Source organism: Gorilla gorilla, chromosome 10 (assembly GCF_029281585.2).
Source record: "Gorilla gorilla gorilla isolate KB3781 chromosome 10, NHGRI_mGorGor1-v2.1_pri, whole genome shotgun sequence".
Lineage (NCBI taxonomy): Eukaryota > Metazoa > Chordata > Mammalia > Primates > Hominidae > Gorilla > Gorilla gorilla.
The window spans coordinates 12,497,925-12,515,159 of NC_073234.2; positions in this window are offsets into that span (position 1 = coordinate 12,497,925).

A 17,235-nucleotide genomic window follows, 5' to 3' on the forward strand; every position below is an offset into this window, starting at 1 on the left:
TATCTACACCACCATCTGTATAAACATGGAAATATCTATACCGCTATCTGCATAAACATGGAAATATCTGCACCGCCCTCTCTATGAACATGGAAATATCTACACCGCCATCTGTACGAACATGGAAATAACTATACCGCCATCTGTTTGAACATGTAAATATCTACACCGCCATCTGTGTGAACATGGAAGTATCTACACCGCTAACTGTATGAACATGGAAATATCTACACCGCTGTCTGTATGAACACGGAAATATCTACACCTTTATCTGTATGAAGATGGAAATATCTACACCGCTATCTGTATGAACATGGAAATATCTACACCGCTATCTGTACGAACATGGAAATATCTACACCGCTATTTGTATGAACATGCACATATCTACACAGCTATCTGTATATCAATGGAAATATCCACACAGCTATCTCTATTAACATGGAAATAACTACACTGCTATCTGTATAAACATGGAAATATCTACACCGCCACCTGTATGAACATGGAAATATCTACACTGCCATCCGTACAAACATGGAAATATCTACACAGCCATCTGTATGAACATGGAAATATCTTCACCGCCATCTGTATGAACATGGAAATATCTACACCGCTACATGTATGAACATGGAAATGCCTACACCGCTATTGGTATGAACATGGAAATATCTACACCGCTATCTGTATGAACATGGAAATATCCACACCGCTATCTGTATGAACATGGAAATATCTACACCGCCATCTGTATGAACATGGAAATATTTACACCGCCATCTGTGTGAACATGGAAATATCTACACAGCTAACTGTATGAACATTTAATTATCTACACCGCTATCTGTAGGAACATGGAAATATCTACACCGCTATCTGTATGAACATAGAAACATCTACACCGCCATCTGTATGAACATGTAAATATCTACACCGCCATCTGTATGAACATGGAAATATCTACACCGCTAACTGTATGAACATGGAATTATCTACACCGCTATCTGTATGAACATGGAAATATCTACACCGCTATCTGTATGAACATGGAAATATCTACACCGCTATCTATATGAACATGGAAATGTCTACACTGCTATCTGTATGAACATGGAAATATCTACACCGCTAACTGTATGAACATGGAAATGTCTACACCGCTATTGGTATGAACATGGAAATATCTACACCGCTATCTGTATGAACATGGAAATATCTACACCGCCATCTCTATGAACATGGAATTATCTACACCGATATCTGTATGAACATGGAAATATCTACACCGCTATCTGTATGAACATGGAAATATCTACACCGGTATCTGTATGAACATGCAAATCTCTACACCGCTATCTGTATGAACATGGAAATATCTACACCGCTATCTCTATGAACATGCAAATATCTACACAGCTATCTGTAAATCAATGGAAATATCAACTCTGCTATCTCTATAAACATGGAAATAACTACACTGCTATCTCTATAAATATGGAAATTTCTACACCGCCATCTCTATGAACATGGAAATATCTACACCGCCATTTGTATGAACATGGAAATATCTACACCAACATCTCTATGAACATGGAAATATCTACACCGCCATTTGTATGAACATGGAAATACCTACACCGCCATCTGTATGAACATGGAAATAACTTCACCGCCATCTGTATGAACATGGATATATGTACACCGGCATCTGGATGAACATGGAAATATCTACACCGCTATCTGCATGAACATGGAAATATCTACACAGCTATCTGAATATACATGGAAATATCTACACCGATTTCTCTATAAATATGGAAATAACTACAGCGCTATGTCTATAAACTTCGAAATATCTACACCGCCATCTGTATGAACATGGAAATATCTACACCGCCATCTGTACGAACATGGACATATCTACACCGCCATCTGTATTAAGTTGGAAATATCTACACCGCTATCTGTATAAACATGGAAATATCTGCCCATCTATCTGTATAAACATGGAAATATCCGCTCCGCTATCTGAATAAACATGGAAATATCCGCACCACTATCTGTATAAACATGGAAATATCTACACTGCTATCTGCATAAACCTGGAAATATCCACACCGCTATCTGTGTAAACATGGAAATGTCTACACCGCTATCCATGTAAACATGGAAATATCTACACCGCCATCCCTATAAACATGGAAATATCTACACCCTCTTCTGTATGAACATGTAAATATCTACACCGCCATCTGTACGAACATGGAAATATCTTCACCGCTAACTGTATGAACATGGAAATATCTACACCGCCATCTGTATGAACATGGAAATATCTACACCGCTATCTGTATGAACATGGAAATATCTACACCGCTATCTGTATGAACATGCAAATATCTACACCGCTATCTGTATGAACATGGAAATATCTACACCGCTATCTGTATGAACATGCAAATATCTACACAGCTATCTGTATATCAATGAAAATATCTACACTGCTATCCCTATAAACATGGAAATAACTACACTGCTATCTGTATAAATATGGAAATATCTACACCGCCATCTCTATGAACATGGAAATATCTACACCACCATTTGTATGAACATGGAATTATCTTCACCTTCATCTCTATGAACATGGAAACATCTACACCGCCATTTGTATGAACATGGAAATATCTACACCACCATCTGTATGAACATGGAAATATCTTCACCGCCATCTGTATGAACATGGATATATGTACAACGGCATCTGGATTAACATGGAAATATCTACACTGCTATCTCAATATACATGGAAATATCTACACAGCTATCTGAATATAGATGGAAATATCTACACAGATTTCTCTATAAATATGGAAATAACTACAGCGCTATCTCTATAAACTTTGAAATATCTACACCGCCATCTGTATGAACATGGAAATATCTACACCGCCAACTGTACAAACATGGACATATCTACACCGCCATCTGTATTAAGATGGAAATATCTACACCGCTATCGGTATAAACATGGAAATATCTGCCCAACTATCTGTATACACATGGAAATATCCGCACCGCTATCTGTATAAACATGGAAATATCTACACCGCTATCTGCATAAACATGGAAATATCCACACCGCTATCTGTGTAAACATGGAAATGTCTACACCGCTATCTCTTTAAACATGGAAATATCTACACCGCCATCTGTGTAAACATGAAAATATCTACACCGCCATCCCTATAAACATGGAAATATCTACACCGCCATCTGTATGAACATGGAAATATCTACACCGCCATCTCTATAAACGTGGAAATATCTACACCGCTATCTGTATGAACTTGGAAATATCTACACTGCTCTCTGTATAAAATTGAAATTATCTACACCACAATCTCTATTAACATGGAAATATCTACACTGCTATCTGTATAAACATGGAAATGTCTAAATCGCTATCTGTATAAACAAGGAAATAACTTCACAGCTATCTGTATAAACATGGAAATATTTACAACGCTGTCTCTATAAACTTGGAAATAACTACACCACTATCTCTGTAAACATGGAAATATCTAGACCTCCATCTCTATAAACATGGAAATATCTACACCACCATCTGTATAAACATGGAAATATCTATACCGCTATATGCATAAACAGGGAAATATCTGCACCGCCATCTCTATGAACATGGAAATATCTACACCGCCATCTGTACGAACATGGAAATATCTATACCGCCACCTGTATGAACATGTAAATATCTACACCGCCATCTGTATGAACATGGAAGTATCTACACCGCTAACTGTATGAACATGGAAATATCTACACCGCTGTCTGTATGAACATGGAAATATCTACACCTTTATCTGTATGAACATGGAAATATCTACACCGCTATCTGTATGAACATGGAAATATCTACACCGCTATCTGTACGAACATGGAAATATCTACACCGCTATTTGTATGAGCATGCACATATCTACACAGTTATCTGTATATCAATGGAAATATCCACACAGCTATCTCTATTAACATGGAAATAACTACACTGCTATCTGTATAAACATGGAAATATCTACACCGCCACCTGTATGAACATGGAAATATCTACACTGCCATCCGTACAAACATGGAAATATCTACACAGCCATCTGTATGAACATGGAAATATCTACACCGCCATCTGTGTTAACATGGAAATATCTACACAGCTAACTGTATGAACATGGAATTATCTACACCGCTATCTGTAGGAACATGGAAATATCTACACCGCTATCTGTATGAACATGGAAATATCTACACCGCCATCTGTATGAACATGGAAATATCTACACCGTCATCTGTATGAACATGGAATTATCTACACCGCTAACTGTATGAACATGGAATTATCTACACCGCTATCTGTATGAACATGGAAATATCTACACCGCTATCTGTACGAACATGGAAATATCTACACCGCTATCTGTATGAACATGGAAATATCTACACCACTATCTGTATGAACATGGAAATATCTACACCGCTAACTGTATGAACATGGAAATGTCTACACCGCTATTGGTATGAACATGGAAATATCTACACCGCTATCTGTATGAACATGGAAATATCTACACCGCTATCTGTATGAACCTGGAAATCTCAACACCGCTATCTGTAGAACATGGAAATATCTACACCGCCATCTGTATGAACATGTAAATATCTACACCGCTAACTGTATGAACATGCAAATATCTACACAGCTATCTGTATATCAATGGAAATATCCACACTGGTATCTCTGTAAACATGGAAATAACTACACTGCTATCTGTATAAACATGGAAATATCTACACCGCCATCTCTATGAACATGGAAATATCTATACCGCCATTTGTATGAACCTGGAAATATCTACACCGCCATCTCTATGAACATGGAAATATCTACACCGCCACCTGTATGAACATGGAAATATCTACACTGCCATCCGTACAAACATGGAAATATCTACACAGCCATCTGTATGAACATGGAAATATCTACACCGCTATCTGCATGAACATGGAAATATCTACACAGCTATCTGAATATACATGGAAATATCTACACCGATTTCTCTATAACTATGGAAATAACTACAGCGCTATCTCTATAAACTTCGAAATATCTACACCGCCATCTCTATGAACATGGAAATATCTACACCGCCATTTGTATGAACATGGAAATATCTACACCACCATCTCTATGAACATGGAAATATCTACACCGCCATTTGTATGAACATGGAAATACCTACACCGCCATCTGTATGAACATGGAAATATCTTCACCGCCATCTGTATGAACATGGATATATGTACACCGGCATCTGGATGAACATGGAAATATCTACACAGCTATCTGAATATACATGGAAATATCTACACGGATTTCTCTATAAATATGGTAATAACTACAGCGCTATCTCTATAAACTTCGAAATATCTACACCGCCATCTATATGAACATGGAAATATCTACACCGCCATCTGTACGAACATGGACATATCTACACCGCCATCTGTATTAAGTTGGAAATATCTACACCGCTATCTGTATAAACATGGAAATATCTGCCCAACTATCTGTATAAACATGGAAATATCCGCACCGCTATCTGAATAAACATGGAAATATCCGCACCACTATCTGTATAAACATGGAAATATCTACACTGCTATCTGTGTAAACATGGAAATGTCTACACCGCTATCCGTGTAAACATGGAAATATCTACACCGCCTTCTGTGTAAACATGAAAATATCTACACCGCCATCCCTAAAAACATGGAAATATCTACACCGTCTTCTGTATGAACATGTAAATATCTACACCGCCATCTGTACGAACATGGAAATATCTTCACCGCTAACTGTATGAACATGGAAATATCTACACCGCCATCTGTGTGAACATGGAAATATCTACACCGCTATCTGTATGAACATGGAAATATCTACACCGCTATCTGTATGAACATGCAAATATCTACACCGCTATCTGTATGAACATGGAAATATCTACACCGCTATCTGTATGAACATGCAAATATCTACACCGCTATCTGTATATCAATGAAAATATCTACACTGCTATCCCTATAAACATGGAAATAACTACACTGCTATCTGTATAAATATGGAAATATCTACACCGCCATCTCTATGAACATGGAAATATCTACACCGCCATTTGTATGAACATGGAATTATCTACACCGCCATATCTATGAACATGGAAATATCTACACCGCCATTTGTATGAACATGGAAATATCTACACCACCATCTGTATGAACATGGAAATATCTTCACCGCCATCTGTATGAACATGGATATATGTACACCGGCATCTGGATTAACATGGAAATATCTACACTGCTATCTCAATATACATGGAAATATCTACACAGCTATCTGAATATACATGGAAATATCTACACAGATTTCTCTATAAATATGGAAATAACTACAGCGCTATCTCTATAAACTTCGAAATATCTACACCGCCATCTGTATGAACATGGAAATATCTACACCGCCAACTGTACAAACATGGACATATCTACACCGCCATCTGTATTAAGATGGAAATATCTACACCGCTATCGGTATAAACATGGAAATATCTGCCCAACTATCTGTATACACATGGAAATATCCGCACCGCTATCTGTATAAACATGGAAATATCTACACCGCTATCTGCATAAACATGGAAATATCCACACCGCTATCTGTGTAAACATGGAAATGTCTACACCGCTATCTGTTTAAACATGGAAATATCTACACCGCCATCTGTGTAAACATGAAAATATCTACACCGCCATCCCTATAAACATGGAAATATCTACACCGCCATCTGTATGAACATGGAAATATCTACACCGCCATCTCTATAAACGTGGAAATATCTACACCGCTATCTGTATGAACTCGGAAATATCTACACTGCTCTCTGTATAAAATTGAAATTATCTACACCACAATCTCTATTAACATAGAAATATCTACACTGCTATCTGTATAAACATGGAAATGTCTAAACCGCTATCTGTATAAACAAGGAAATATCTTCACAGCTATCTGTATAAACATGGAAATATTTACAACGCTGTCTCTATAAACTTGGAAATAACTACACCACTATCTCTGTAAACATGGAAATACCTAGACCTCCATCTCTATAAACATGGAAATATCTACACCACCATCTGTATAAACATGGAAATATCTATACCGCTATCTGCATAAACAGGGAAATATCTGCACCTCCATCTCTATGAACATGGAAATATCTACACCGCCATCTGTACGAACATGGAAATAACTATACCGCCACCTGTATGAACATGTAAATATCTACACCCCCATCTGTATGAACATGGAAGTATCTACACCGCTAACTGTATGAACATGGAAATATCTACACCGCTGTATGTATGAACATGGAAATATCTACACCTTTATCTGTATGAACATGGAAATATCTACACCGCTATCTGTATGAACATGGAAATATCTACACCGCTATCTGTACGAACATGGAAATATCTACACCGCTATTTGTATGAGCATGCACATATCTACACAGTTATCTGTATATCAATGGAAATATCCACACAGCTATCTCTATTAACATGGAAATAACTACACTGCTATCTGTATAAACATGGAAATATCTACACCGCCACCTGTATGAACATGGAAATATCTACACTGCCATCCGTACAAACATGGAAATATCTACACAGCCATCTGTATGAACATGGAAATATCTACACCGCCATCTGTGTTAACATGGAAATATCTACACAGCTAACTGTATGAACATGGAATTATCTACACCGCTATCTGTAGGAACATGGAAATATCTACACCGCTATCTGTATGAACATGGAAATATCTACACCGCCATCTGTATGAACATGGAAATATCTACACCGTCATCTGTATGAACATGGAATTATCTACACCGCTAACTGTATGAACATGGAATTATCTACACCGCTATCTGTATGAACATGGAAATATCTACACCGCAATCTGTACGAACATGGAAATATCTACACCGCTATCTGTATGAACATGGAAATATCTACACCACTATCTGTATGAACATGGAAATATCTACACAGCTAACTGTATGAACATGGAAATGTCTACACCGCTATTGGTATGAACATGGAAATATCTACACCGCTATCTGTATGAACATGGAAATATCTACACCGCTATCTGTATGAACCTGGAAATCTCAACACCGCTATCTGTAGAACATGGAAATATCTACACCGCCATCTGTATGAACATGTAAATATCTACACCGCTAACTGTATGAACATGCAAATATCTACACAGCTATCTGTATATCAATGGAAATATCCACACTGGTATCTCTGTAAACATGGAAATAACTACACTGCTATCTGTATAAACATGGAAATATATACACCGCCATCTCTATGAACATGGAAATATCTACACCGCCATTTGTATGAACCTGGAAATATCTACACCGCCATCTCTATGAACATGGAAATATCTACACCGCCACCTGTATGAACATGGAAATATCTACACTGCCATCCGTACAAACATGGAAATATCTACACAGCCATCTGTATGAACATGGAAATATCTACACCGCTATCTGCATGAACATGGAAATATCTACACAGCTATCTGAATATACATGGAAATATCTACACCGATTTCTCTATAACTATGGAAATAACTACAGCGCTATCTCTATAAACTTCAAAATATCTACACCGCCATCTCTATGAACATGGAAATATCTACACTGCCATTTGTATGAACATGGAAATACCTACACCGCTATCTGTATAAACATGGAAATATCATCACCGCTATCTGTATAAACATGGAAATATCTGCAACGCTGTCTCTATAAACTTGGAAATAACTACACCACTATTTCTGTAAACATGGAAATATCTAGACCGCCATCTCTATATACATGGAAATATCCACACCACCATCTGTATAAATATGGAAATATCTATACCGCTATCTGTATGAACATGGAAATATCTACACCGCCAACTGTACGAACATGGAAATATCTATACCGCCATGTGTATGAACATGTAAATATCTACACCGCCATCTGTATGAACATGGAAATATCTACACCGCTAACTGTATGAACCTGGAAATATCTACACCGCTGTCTGTATGAACACGGAAATATCTAAACCGTTATCTGTATGATCATGGAAATATCTACACCGCTATCTGTATGAACATGGAAATATCTACACCGCTATCTGTACGAACATGGAAATATCTACACCGCTATCTGTAAGAACATGCAAATATCTACACCGCCATCTGTATGAACATGGAAGTATCTACACCGCTAACTGTATGAACATGGAAATATCTACACCGCTATCTGCATGAACATGGAAATATCTACACAGCTATCTGAATATACATGGAAATATCTACACAGATTTCTCTATAAATATGGAAATAACTACAGCGCTATCTCTATAAACTTCAAAATATCTACACCGCCATCTGTATGAACATGGAAATATCTACACCGCCATCTGTACAAACATGGACATATCTACACCGCCATCTGTATTAAGATGGAAATATCTACACCGCTATCTGTATAAACATGGAAATATCTGCCCAACTATCTGTATAAACATGGAAATATCCGCACCGCTATCTGTATAAACATGGAAATATCTACACTGCTATCTGCATAAACATGGAAATATCCACACCGCTATCTGTGTAAACATGGAAATGTCTACACCGCTATCTGTTTAAACATGGAAATATCTACACCGCCATCTGTGTAAACATGAAAATATCTACACCGCCATCCCTATAAACATGGAAATATCTACACTGCCATCTCTATAAACGTGGAAATATCAACACCGCTTTCTGTATGAACTTGGAAATATCTACACTGCTCTCTGTATAAAATTGAAATTATCTACACCACTATCTCTAAAAACATGGAAATATCTACATTGCTATCTGTATAAACATGGAAATATCTACACCGCTATCTGTATAAACAAGGAAATATCTTCACAGCTATCTGTATAAACATGGAAATATTTACAACGCTGTCTCTATAAACTTGGAAATAACTACACCACTATCTCTGTAAACATGGAAATATCTAGACCTCCATCTCTATAAACATGGAAATATCTACACCACCATCTGTATAAACATGGAAATATCTATACCACTATCTGCATAAACATGGAAATATCTACACCACCATCTCTATGAACATGGAAATATCTACACCGCCATCTGTACGAACATGGAAATATCTATACCGCCATCTGTATGAACATGTAAATATCTACACCGCCATCTTTATGAACATGGAAATATCTACACCGCTATCTGTATGAACACGGAAATATCTACACCGTTATCTGTACGAACATGGAAATATCTACACCGCAATCTGTATGAACATGGAAATATCTACACCGCTATCTGGACGAACATGGAAATATCTACACCGCCATTTGTATGAACCTGGAAATATCTACACCACTATCTGTATGAACTTGGAAATATCTACACTGCTCTCTGTATAAAATTGAAATTATCTACACCACTATCTCTATAAACATGGAAATATCTACACTGCTATCTGTATAAACATGGAAATATCTACACCGCTATCTGTATAAACATGGAAATATCTTCACCGCTATCTGTATAGACATGGAAATATCTACAACGCTGTCTCTATAAACTTGGAAATAACTACACCACTATCTCTGTAAACATGGAAATATCTAGACCGCCATCTCTATATACATGGAAATATCCACACCACCATCTGTATAAATATGGAAATATCTATACCGCTATCTGTAGGAACATGGAAATATCTACACCGCCATCTGTACGAACATGGAAATATCTATACCGCCATCTGTATGAAAATGTAAATATCTACACCGCCATCTGTATGAACATGGAAATATCTACACCGCTAACTGTATGAACCTGGAAATATCTACACCGCTGTCTGTATGAACACGGAAATATCTAAACCGTTATCTGTATGATCATGGAAATATCTACACCGCTATCTGTATGAACATGGAAATATCTACACCGCTATCTGTACGAACATGGAAATATCTACACCGCTATCTGTATGAACATGCAAATATCTACAGAGCTATCTGTATATCAATGGAAATATCCACACAGCTATCTCTATTAACATGGAAATAACTACACTGCTATCTGTATAAACATGGAAATATCTACACCGCCACCTGTATGAACATGGAAATATCTACACTGCCATCCGTACAAACATGGAAATATCTACACCGCCCTCTGTATGAACATGGAAATATCTTCACCGCCATCTGTATGAACATGGAAATATCTACACCGCTAAATGTATGAACATGGAAATGTCTACACCGCTATTGGTATGAACATGGAAATATCTACAACGCTATCTGTATGAACATGGAAATATCTACACCGCTATCTGTATGAACATGGAAATATCTACACTGCTATCTGTATTAACATGGAAATATCTACACCGCCATCTGTATGAACATGTAAATACCTACACCGCCATCTGTATGAACATGGAAATATCTACACAGCTAACTGTATGAACATGGAATTATCTACACCGCTATCTGTATGAACATGGAAATATCTACACTGCCGTCTGTATGAACATGGAAATATCTACACCGCCATCTGTATGAACATGGAAATATCTACACCGCCGTCTGTGTGAACATGGAAATATCTACACCGCTAACAGTATGAACATGGAATTATCTACACCGCTATCTGTATGAACATGGAAATATCTACACCGCTATCTGTATGAACATGGAAATATCTACACCGGTATCTGTATGAACATGGAAATATCTACACCGCTATCTGTATGAACATGGAAATATCTACACCGCTATCTCTATGAACATGCAAATATCTACACACCCATCTGTAAATCAATGGAATTATCAACACTGCTATCTCTATAAACATGGAAATAACTACACTGCTATCTCTATAAATATGGAAATATCTACACCGCCATCTCTATGAACATGGAAATATCTACACCACCATTTGTATGAACATGGAAATATCTACACCACCATCTCTATGAACATGGAAATATCTACACCGCCATTTGTATGAACATGGAAATACCTACACCGCCATCTGTATGAACATGGAAATATCTTCACCGCCATCTGTATGAACATGGATATATGTACACCGGCATCTGGATGAACATGGAAATATCTACACCGCTATCTGCATGAACATGGAAATATCTATACAGCTATCTGAATATACATGGAAATATCTACACCGATTTCTCTATAAATATGGAAATAACTACAGCGCTATCTCTATAAACTTCGAAATATCTACACCGCCATCTATATGAACATGGAAATATCTACACCGCCATCTGTACGAACATGGACATATCTACACCGCCATCTGTATTAAGTTGGAAACATCTACACCGCTATCTGTATAAACATGGAAATATCTGCCCAACTATCTGTATAAACATGGAAATATCCGCACCGCTATCTGAATAAACATGGAAATATCCGCACCACTATCTGTATAAACATGGAAATATCTACACTGCTATCTGCATAAACCTGGAAATATCCACACCGCTATCTGTGTAAACATGGAAATGTCTACACCGCTATCCGTGTAAACATGGAAATATCTACACCGCCTTCTGTGTAAACATGAAAATATCTACACCGCCATCCCTATAAACATGGAAATATCTACACCGTCTTCTGTATGAACATGTAAATATCTACACCGCCATCTGTACGAACATGGAAATATCTTCACCGCTAACTGTATGAACATGGAAATACCTACACCGCCATCTGTATGAACATGGAAATATCTACACCGCTATCTGTATGAACATGGAAATATCTACACCGCTATCTGTATGAACATGCAAATATCTACACCGCTATCTGTATGAACATGGAAATATCTACACCGCTATCTGTATGAACATGCAAATATCTACACAGCTATCTGTATATCAATGAAAATATCTACACTGCTATCCCTATAAACATGGAAATAGCTACACTGCTATCTGTATAAATATGGAAATATCTACACCGCCATCTCTATGAACATGGAAATATCTACACCGCCATTTGTATGAACATGGAATTATCTACACCGCCATCTCTATGAACATGGAAATATCTACACCGCCATTTGTATGAAGATGGAAATATCTACACCACCATCTGTATGAACATGGAAATATCTTCACCGCCATCTGTATGAACATGGATATATGTACACCGGCATCTGGATGAACATGGAAATATCTACACCGCTATCTGCATGAACATGGAAATATCTACACAGCTATCAATATACATGGAAATATCTACACAGATTTCTCTATAAATATGGAAATAACTACAGCGCTATCTCTATAAACTTCAAAATATCTACACCGCCATCTGTATGAACATGGAAATATCTACACCGTCATCTGTACAAACATGGACATATCTACACCGCCATCTGTATTAAGATGGAAATATCTACACCGCTATCTGTATAAACATGGAAATATCTGCCGAACTATCTGTATAAACATGGAAATATCCGCACCGCTATCTGTATAAACATGGAAATATCTACACTGCTATCTGCATAAACGTGGAAATATCCACACCGCTATCTGTGTAAACATGGAAATGTCTACACCGCTATCTGTATAAACATGGAAATATCTACACTGCTATCTGCATAAACATGGAAATATCCACACCGCTATCTGTGTTAACATGGAAATGTCTACACCGCTATCTGTTTAAACATGGAAATAACTACACCGCCATCTGTGTAAACATGAAAATATCTACACCGCCATCCCTATAAACATGGAAATATCTACACTGCCATCTCTATAAACGTGGAAATATCAACACCGCTATCTGTATGAACTTGGAAATATCTACACTGCTCTCTGTATAAAATTGAAATTATCTACACCACTATCTCTATAAACATGGAAATATCTACATTGCTATCTGTATAAACATGGAAATATCTACACCGCTATCTGTATAAACAAGGAAATATCTTCACAGCTATCTGTATAAACATGGAAATATTTACAACGCTGTCTCTATAAACTTGGAAATAACTACACCACTATCTCTGTAAACATATAAATATCTAGACCTCCATCTCTATAAACATGGAAATATCTACACCACCGTCTGTATAAACATGGAAATATCTATACCACTATCTGCATAAACATGGAAATATCTACACCGCCATCTCTATGAACATGGAAATATCTATACCGCCATCTGTACGAACATGGAAATATCTATACCGCCATCTGTATGAACATGTAAATATCTACACCGCCATCTTTATGAACATGGAAATATCTACACCGCTATCTGTATGAACCTGGAAATCTCAACACCGCTATCTGTAGAACATGGAAATATCTACACCGCCATCTGTATGAACATGTAAATATCTACACCGCTAACTGTATGAACATGCAAATATCTACACAGCTATCTGTATATCAATGGAAATATCCACATTGGTATCTCTGTAAACATGGAAATAACTACACTGCTATCTGTATAAACATGGAAATATATACACCGCCATCTCTATGAACATGGAAATATCTACACCGCCATTTGTATGAACCTGGAAATATCTACACCGCCATCTCTATGAACATGGAAATATCTACACCGCCACCTGTATGAACATGGAAATATCTACACTGCCATCCGTACAAACATGGAAATATCTACACAGCCATCTGTATGAACATGGAAATATCTACACCGCTATCTGCATGAACATGGAAATATCTACACAGCTATCTGAATATACATGGAAATATCTACACCGATTTCTCTATAACTATGGAAATAACTACAGCGCTATCTCTATAAACTTCGAAATATCTACACCGCCATCTCTATGAACATGGAAATATCTACACTGCCATTTGTATGAACATGGAAATACCTACACCGCTATCTGTATAAACATGGAAATATCATCACCGCTATCTGTATAAACATGGAAATATCTGCAACGCTGTCTCTATAAACTTGGAAATAACTACACCACTATTTCTGTAAACATGGAAATATCTAGACCGCCATCTCTATATACATGGAAATATCCACACCACCATCTGTATAAATATGGAAATATCTATACCGCTATCTGTATGAACATGGAAATATCTACACCGCCAACTGTACGAACATGGAAATATCTATACCGCCATGTGTATGAACATGTAAATATCTACACCGCCATCTGTATGAACATGGAAATATCTACACCGCTAACTGTATGAACCTGGAAATATCTACACCGCTGTCTGTATGAACACGGAAATATCTAAACCGTTATCTGTATGATCATGGAAATATCTACACCGCTATCTGTATGAACATGGAAATATCTACACCGCTATCTGTACGAACATGGAAATATCTACACCGCTATCTGTAAGAACATGCAAATATCTACACCGCCATCTGTATGAACATGGAAGTATCTACACCGCTAACTGTATGAACATGGAAATATCTACACCGCTATCTGCATGAACATGGAAATATCTACACAGCTATCTGAATATACATGGAAATATCTACACAGATTTCTCTATAAATATGGAAATAACTACAGCGCTATCTGTATAAACTTCAAAATATCTACACCGCCATCTGTATGAACATGGAAATATCTACACCGCCATCTGTACAAACATGGACATATCTACACCGCCATCTGTATTAAGATGGAAATATCTACACCGCTATCTGTATAAACATGGAAATATCTGCCCAACTATCTGTATAAACATGGAAATATCCGCACCGCTATCTGTATAAACATGGAAATATCTACACTGCTATCTGCATAAACATGGAAATATCCACACCGCTATCTGTGTAAACATGGAAATGTCTACACCGCTATCTGTATAAACATGGAAATATCTACACTGCTATCTGCATAAACATGGAAATATCCACACCGCTATCTGTGTAAACATGGAAATGTCTACACCGCTATCTGTTTAAACAAGGAAATATCTACACCGCCATCTGTGTAAACATGAAAATATCTACACCGCCATCCCTATAAACATGGAAATATCTACACTGCCATCTCTATAAACGTGGAAATATCAACACCGCTTTCTGTATGAACTTGGAAATATCTACACTGCTCTCTGTATAAAATTGAAATTATCTACACCACTATCTCTAAAAACATGGAAATATCTACATTGCTATCTGTATAAACATGGAAATATCTACACCGCTATCTGTATAAACAAGGAAATATCTTCACAGCTATCTGTATAAACATGGAAATATTTACAACGCTGTCTCTATAAACTTGGAAATAACTACACCACTATCTCTGTAAACATGGAAATATCTAGACCTCCATCTCTATAAACATGGAAATATCTACACCACCATCTGTATAAACATGGAAATATCTATACCACTATCTGCATAAACATGGAAATATCTACACCACCATCTCTATGAACATGGAAATATCTACACCGCCATCTGTACGAACATGGAAATATCTATACCGCCATCTGTATGAACATGTAAATATCTACACCGCCATCTTTATGAACACGGAAATATCTACACCGCTATCTGTATGAACATGGAAATATCTACACCGTTATCTGTATGAACATGGAAATATCTACACCGCAATCTGTATGAACATGGAAATATCTACACCGCTATCTGGACGAACATGGAAATATCTACACCGCCATTTGTATGAACCTGGAAATATCTACACCACTATCTGTATGAACTTGGAAATATTTACACTGCTCTCTGTATAAAATTGAAATTATCTACACCACTATCTCTATAAACATGGAAATATCTACACTACTATCTGTATAAACATGGAAATATCTACACCGCTATCTGAATAAACATGGAAATATCTTCACCGCTATCTGTATAAACATGGAAATATCTACAACGCTGTCTCTATAAACTTGGAAATAACTACACCACTATCTCTGTAAA